Here is an 8554-nt window from a genome sequence, read left to right as displayed (position 1 = left end):
ATGGCTTAGGCATACACACACACACACACACACACACACACACACACACACACACACACACACACACACGTAAGGAGGCAAATAATCACACATCCCCTACCTCTCAGCCCCCTCCTCCGTTCTTTTCTCTCTCCTTTCTTCTTTGGCAGCTGCACGTCATTTTAACTGTTCTCTATGAAACCTGGTATTCATAACTGCTGGTCATGATTCCACCCTCGAGTCCTACTAACATCATAATGGTAATAGTTTAATCTGTATGGTCTTGACCCTGTCCTCTTGTTTAGATGTGACCTGAGTGGGAGAAAAGAGGCTCCCTCAGCACAAACACACACACACACGCACACACGCACACACACACACACACACACACACACACACACACACACACACACACACACACACAAACAGCTGGGAGCTATTGTCTCCATGAGAAAGCAAAAGTCAGACTGACTTCTAGTAGACATCCAGCAATTATCTATCTATCTACTGTATCTATCTATCTATCTATCTATCTATCTATCTATCTATCTATCTATCTACTGTATCTATCTATCTATCTACTGTATCTATCTATCTATCTATCTATCTAACATAAACTGACTCATGCAGAGACAAAATGGTGAGTCATGAGTGAGCAGCCACCAGGAAACATGACAGGGAGTTGTTAGATCCCCTCACACACACACACACACACACACACACACACACACACACACACACACACACACGCCATCTGACTGGAAAAAGACCACATGCAGTCTGCAGAGTTTCTCAACACCTTTGTGTAAAGAAGAACAAATTATTAGAGAGGGAATAATTAGCGTTATCCATGACTGTGTCAAAAGTCTGTGTTTGTGAAATCATAATTTATGTTAAAATGATGCCATTTTCCAAACAATTTCTCTGCAGGCACGTGCAATAATGTAACAACAGGGCAGCAGCCAGCATGGGGGAAAAGACAGATTAATCATTGTGTATCATCTAGAATCTGCTCCTTTCTTTCACAAATAAATACATAGTCCCCCCCCCCCCACGAATGTACGAGTACAACTGTGCATCCTCCCACAGGTGACGCCTCATGACACAACACTGACCTCCGAAGGAAAGATATCAAGAGAAAACCATAAATATAATCATTACCCCGGTCTTGCAGAGACCACTGATTACAACATAACAACATACAGTAAAGGTGTGAGTGTGCAGGGTAAAGAGCTTGATTGAAAGAGTGTGGGCTGAGAAAGTCATAACCTTGCACACATAGGATGGGTGGAGACTCCAGACATTGTGGAGACAGAGGTTATAAACTTGGGAAATACCTCAGAAACACCTTTGTTAGTCCACTTTTATATTTCAGATGACTAAAGTTTTACAATATCACTCCGACAAAATATACGTGTACAACGTGGTCTGCTTATGCAAGTTATGAGGAAGTGAACATAGCAGTTCTTCATTTTCAAACAGGCTTTAATTGTTTGAAGTGCTCAGATAAGCTCAGATTTCTATTTTTGAATATTTTAGTTGACTGGTTGACTAAACAGCCATTTAAAGTTTTCTTTTGTCTCCAATCCCATATTGGGATAATAAATGAGCTTGATCAAAGCTACAAGCTGAAACAAGTTGGTCTCACAATGCAATAAAGTTGTTCTTCATAATGAAGTGGAGTTTTGGCCCTTCAGAGTGAGTATATTTCCCTATTTCCAAGGAGCCTTGGAAGTAGGGAAGCTGTGCTTCATAATGAAACAAAAGTTCTATTTCTCTCCTAAAATAAGTGGAAAATATGTATACTCTCTAATAATGAAATGCATCTATTGTTTCTATCAAACTCAAACTGTACAGTAACTCTACTTGTGAACAAAATCTTTTTCTTACAGTTAAAGAAGAAAACGAGTTGCTAATTGTCAGAACCTTGAAACAATACGAAGAGATTGCTGCATAAGTATAAAAAATTGCTTTGTTTCTAGATGCATTACAGTAATTCCTTAAATTCCTTAGTTTATTTGCAGTGATGGAAAGTAACATTTACTGAAGCACTTTAGTACTTTATACTTCCATCCCGCTACATTTTTGTGGCAAACTGTACTTTTTTACTTTACTATATTTATCTGACAGCTTTAGTTACTACTTTTCAGAAACAAGCTATTAATACAAAATAAAATTGACTAATAAATTATGATGTAATATCATAGATTAAGCTACCCAGCAGTATTTAATGTAGTTACAATTAGCCCCACCATTACCAGCCGTAACATTAAAGTGATGCATAATGCATCCATAGTTATAATCCAATTACATAATATAAATTATTCTGAAATGGGCCATTCTGCATAATGTCTATTTTTACTTTTGGTAATTTGAATATATTTTCATGCTTATACTCATGTACGTCTACTTTTACTGTTTATTTGTATTGTGAACACGCAGATTTATTGTTTAAATAACAAACATCAATCAAATAAATATTTGTTATGACACCATATGAAATGTATTTATTTTGCTGTTCATCTTTCTGTCTGTTTCTTTCTTTGTATATTCCCATTGAGTTGAGCAGCTGCTTTATTGGCAGGATGCAGTGGCGCAAAGGCAGGAGGTGACAAAATCATTTCCACTCACTACAGACTATAACAATCAAATGAGAACTAATTAACTATTTACAATGTTGGCTGGTACTGCTGCCCATTTTCTCTGTGACACTCAATATGTCTGCAGCTCAGTGTTGAGCTCAACTGATCTTCTTTATTGTTTAACTTCTCCACAGGTCTCTCTGTTCTGCAGAAATCAGTTTAAATTTTACCTTCAGGCATAGGAGCAAGCAGAGCTGCAGCTTTCAGCTTGTCAGGCCTGCTTCATTCTCCATCACTTGCTCATCCAACCTCTCACTCACAAATACACACACACACACACACACACACACACACAGCACATGCTCCACCACACAGTCAGAGGCAGAAATAATATTTTCATTGAAAGCTTCTTGAACTCTGCAGATGGGATAACATGCCACTATGTTTGCCAAACCGCCTCTTCCTGAAGGTTGCTGTTTAAGTTACCCCCATTTTCAGGAGTTCAGCCAGTCAGTGCGTTATGGAGCAAGTCATCATAAGGCACGACAATAACTCAATTATACAGTCTCATGTTGGTGCTCTGACCGATTACAATCCATTTACCATGATCAATAAACTGATAGCCAGTGACAGTGTTGGAGAGAATTGTGATTTGCTGCCCTCTGCTGCTTTTGTCTCACATTACATCGATATTTCAATTTATTGCTTAAATATTGCAATCTATCCAGACCAGCCCTTTTCTATGATATGGCCATCAGTTACAACATTATTGCCCTCACTAATGGCTTTGAGTAATATTTTCCCTAAGTGATTATATTATCTCAAACACTTATTAGCTCATTTTTAAAGTAATCAAGAAAATGATGGTAAAAGCTGCACAGCAGGTTTATGGGAATGTATTTCCAAAGCCATTTTTGTTGTCTATTCTATTCTTTTCATCTTCAAGTCAAACTCCTTATGAGCCCCAAGTGAATAAGCCCAAAATACTAAGTGAATAAACCTAGAGTGACTAAGTGAAATGTATCTTAAAGGTGCAGTGAGCTCCTGCAATGCATTGTTCCAGTCCTTCCAGTCAAGGATAAAAATAATTAGGTGTTTAACTAGTTTTATTATTCGTGGGTTTTTATGATGCTTGTCTTATATTTTATCTTTTTTTATGATTGGTGGTTTTTCTGATATGTGCTAATGGTTTTATGCCATCTGTGTTCTTATTGTGTTTTTTACTGTGTGCTGTTAATTTATTATGGAACTACAGTGCGGAGTCTAAAACAAATTTCCCCATAAGCAAAATAAAACATATCTTGATCTTGATTATAACACTATTTGTTTTCTGTAAGCTGAGTCACAAATATGTCCATGAAGTTGCTGATGAAAGTGAACACCCTAATCACTAAAATACTTATTGTCCCTTTAAACATTAAAATAAGTATCATAAGGAAAATGCATGTAGCTCTGGTTTCAGAAACTGTTTATGAGCAAATACCACTCTGTAACCTCCTCTGATCATTTTATGCATGAATTCATGTCTGGTGTTGTCACCTTCTGTGCAGAGTGAAGCAGGAAGGTGAAATGCCTGAGTCTGCTTAAATATTTTTGAAAGTCTGAGTGCTGATATTCAGTTTATTTTTTAAATACAGGGTTATTTTTTCGTATCAAAATGTTTCTTAAAGAATATGGTGAGTTTTGAAAACTCTTTTTTAGGAACAGCAATATATCATTTCATACTTGACCGTCATGGCATTTAACTGAAGGATTTCAGTATAATACTCATGCTATTAACGTTAAATCTAAGAAAGAATTAAGAAAAAAAACAACATTTCCATGATATGTGAGGCCTGTCTGTGTGATTCTCTCATTTAGCTGACACTTTTGTTCAAAGCAACTTACAATTGCAATTTTATGTCAGAGGTCACACACCTCTGGAGCAACTAGGGGCTAAGTGTCTTGCTCAGGGACACATTAGTGAGTGTCACAGTGGGGAATTGAACCCAGGTCTCTCACACCAAAGGCATGTGTCTTATCCACTGCCCCATCACCACCCTCAAACACCCATTTAGTTCAGACTCTCTAGGTACTGTATGTGATTTATATAGTACCACCCATGTTTGCATCAACAATGGTATTTCCCCAATGCTGTTTCTCCATCAAAGCAAGTCCAACACATGAAATATTCTCCATAATCACAATAGGTATATAAAACCAGGAACATTTATTAGATACTGTGTGTGCAAAATGTTGGCAAATCTACAGAGCTTTAAGTAGAGGTGGCTGAGAGGCCAGACAGAACCCAATGAGTGTTAGCCGGTGAAAAGCTTTCAAGATGTCCAGTACACATAACGTTTTTTCAGCCTGAACAATTACGGCTGAAAAATTTTGAAAAAACATCTAATTGCGATTATTTTGACTGACACTGCAATTGCGACATTATTCTCATTTTCATTGAAAATCATATTAAATTGAATTATGGTGATTGTTGAGCTCAGTTGAAGCCGTGACAGCTTTTCAAAACAAAATAAAAACACTTACAGGCAAGTAGAGAGTGGACACACAGACTTCACAACATCAGTCCATGCTAGGACTGAGTAGGAGCTGGGGTAAGTGCTCAAGTGACAGAGGGAGTTGTACACAGCAGAGTCAGTCTTTTATAATTCAGTTCACAGGTCAAACAAGGTGAGAAATGGCATGAAGACCAGCCCCATCATAACCTAGCAACCTAAATACTCAGTGTAGCAGGTTGGCTTTGTAAGTTCACTTACAGGTTTGGTTCCTTGATTGCTGAAGGCAAAATCTCAGATGCTTGGAAAACATCAGATGGGCTTTTTGCCAGGCCATCGTAAAACTGTTCTCCAGGTTAAACAACAAACAATCTTTGCAGTACAGAGGCAACCAGCACATAGCAGTACAAACACACACTTTGTAAATACTTAAACCTGTTAATTGTTTTGTTTGGGCAACTTTTTAATAGCAGTGAATACAGAATACTAAATTTCACACAGTAGTTTTGCCTCTTGTGTGTGTACAAGATGTGTACACAGTGAAAACAGTACGAAAATGACTAGGGGGTAAGCTAATGTGGCAAGATTATGTTCTGCAAATAAACTTCTAATCAAAGATGCTTAGTAAAGACAGGCTCTGCACTCAAATCATGAAAAGTACAATGATGCACATTTGACAGATCTGTGCCTTCCTCACGATTTCCAATCATTTGGAAGCACCCACATGCGGCGAGCTTTAATGAAGACCCATTTACACGACAGCCTTGCACAACTCGTCACCACACGCATTTAGAAAGTTATTTGGTCCAGCATACACCAGTTTTTTTTTTACACTTATTATTCCACCCCTCGTTAACATTACATGCACATACACACATCCGTCTGGCCCATCTGTGAAACTAGATAACACTTTAGCCCACAGTAGAGTTTATTCAACACCCTGCAGCCACCATTACAAACCAGAATCAAATCATGTGAAATAGTTCTACCACTTGGACAGTTAAAGTTTTGGTGCCTGGTAACATTAACATTTCTGACATTTTATCCGGAAAAACGTGAACTACATGACCCTGGTGTTCACTATTTGGTTGCTGAGCTCCCAACAATAACAACAACAACAAAATCTAATTCTACTATTACTTGTACAGTGGTTTGATAGCACCTGATAAGGTTATAGAAGTCCATTTAGAGTATGTATATTATTTAACTAAGTGAATATATTGTATAGCAGTTAGTTATGAAGCCCTGAGGTCAGCCAATTGAATTCTTTATCACATCCACAGCTAATCATTCATTTGACAACTGTCTCCCTCACCGGACATAAACAACAACAACAACAACAACAACAACAACACATACAACACACCACATACATGGACATCATTATCAATGGGTAATTAAATGGGTAATTATTTCATGGCAACTTTTTGCAACAATTCAAAGCTTTTGACAAGCGATTTAGGGATAATCATTTGTCTGACAAAACTGGATGAAAGACAGTCTTGCACAGTACCATCTGCCTTTGTTTGCACCCCTGACATTAATGAATGAGCATAAATTAAAGGTATCAGATGCCTCTGCTATTTGTAAAAGGAGACAAGGTAGAAAATGGAAAGAAAAACATCCTCACTGTTGTAGTTAGACCCATCAAAGTGACATTTCTCTTGGGGTGGGCGTTTTCATATTGGTGGTTATAACTTGTTTTATGGCTATGGATGTTAAGCTTTCTGACTTTAGAGGGGCTCACTCATCCCTATTTCCTCCAACATACAAACTCGGTTCCTACAGAGCAGTTAGTTTAGTTTACAAAAACTAAACTAACATCCATCACTGGGACCTGCTGTCATTTCTTTTCCAGGTAAAATGAAATACATATATTTAGGTTTTATTTATTTTTAGATGAGTTAAAAACTTATATTGTATTGTTGACGCCAGTGCTTCTGTGAAAATCTGAAATACTACTTGAGGTGAGTCATTCCAGCAATGGTACAAGGCCATACGGATGCATAAAACACGTTCAGCATCAAAAACTCTACTGCGGAGGCGACAGATTTATTTCTCTAGTTTCTATTATTCACACCATCAGGACAGGATTTCACTATATTCATTTTGTTAGAACCTATCTTTTAAAATCTAATATGTTCTAGTCATTCACATCAACTCCATTTCAGGACATCAACAACACTAAACCACAGCAATGAGAGGGAAAAACAAGCTGGAAAAGGCACTATAGAAATATCTGATTCATGGCTGATCAATAGAGCCGTCTGGACAGGATAATTGTAGACAGACCAACCTGAGAACTTAAAATGAAGCCTCTGAACTAAATGAACAAAAGCATCATAAGGGAAAATCCCCTGCCCTTCTCTTCTGATAGATGATTAAAAGGAGACGACACAAAGCCGCTCAGCTCTCCGTCTGCAACAGGGGTGATAACAATATTACCATATGGGCAGAAAAATTACTTAAATACTAATGTGTTGCCGAGTAACCATGGCCTGAGAGATATAAGAACTACAGAAAACCTCTGCAAATGTCACACACATTCTTGGTGAGTGCCATCTAAAGGTGTGTGTGTGACCCATGACTCAGACCACCATCAGCTACAGATGCCCACTTACAAACGCAGCCGTCATAGAGGCTCATTTTTAGGCACGCGTGTAAAAGAAAAATTCACACTAGGATACTCTTAACAGTATGTTCTTCACCATTTTGCGATGCAGTGCAGGGTTTATTTGGCTTTGAAGAGCTGGATTTTCCTTTTTCTGGTATATTAACTCGCTCTCAAGCTGCCTCACTGCCTCGTCTATTTCTGCTTCATAACTGTGTCCATGCCCTTACTCAGACTACAGTCATGTGACAAATCAAAAAATTGGTTTCTCTGCCCTTCCTACCATGATTTTTTCTACTTGTATGATATAAATTGGTGGATTGTTTGTTTATTTTGATTCAGGGATTGTCATATTTTTCCAAAATTATAACTAATATTTTAGAAAGCTAAAACAATTCTTATATCAAATATCCCTAAAGTTGCATTGGAAATATTTTAATAAATAAAGATGCATCATCACATTATCCACATTTAGCCAATTATTAATAAGAAAAGTGACTCTTTAAACTGAAAAGTTTTTAGTAGTGTGGATTTTCCCTTTAAAAAACAATATACAGTAGGACATATACAGTGTAATGGGCAGGATGGCTTTCAGTTTCATTTTTTCATTCAGTTGACAATTACATGGCAAAAATTACCAGTGTTATTCAAGGTGAACAGCGATTAGACACATGACAACAACATTCAGTGAATCACACACACACAAGAGCAACAATGACAACAGCAATGCTTTGGAGTAGTGAAAAAGTAAAAAAGAAAATCACAATCTTAAGTCTCAGTGAGAGAGTGATTATGGACATACTTTTGTAAACAAAATATACACTTACATTTCATTGGTTTTTTTTTTTATATAATCCATTTCATTTATCTACGTGTATTTACAGAAA

This window comes from Micropterus salmoides, unplaced genomic scaffold (assembly GCF_014851395.1).
Source record: "Micropterus salmoides isolate LMB-PRFRI ecotype aquatic unplaced genomic scaffold, ASM1485139v1 Ms_hic_scaffold_22, whole genome shotgun sequence".
Taxonomy (NCBI): Eukaryota; Metazoa; Chordata; class Actinopteri; order Centrarchiformes; family Centrarchidae; genus Micropterus; species Micropterus salmoides.
Note: the sequence above shows the minus strand (reverse complement) of the source record.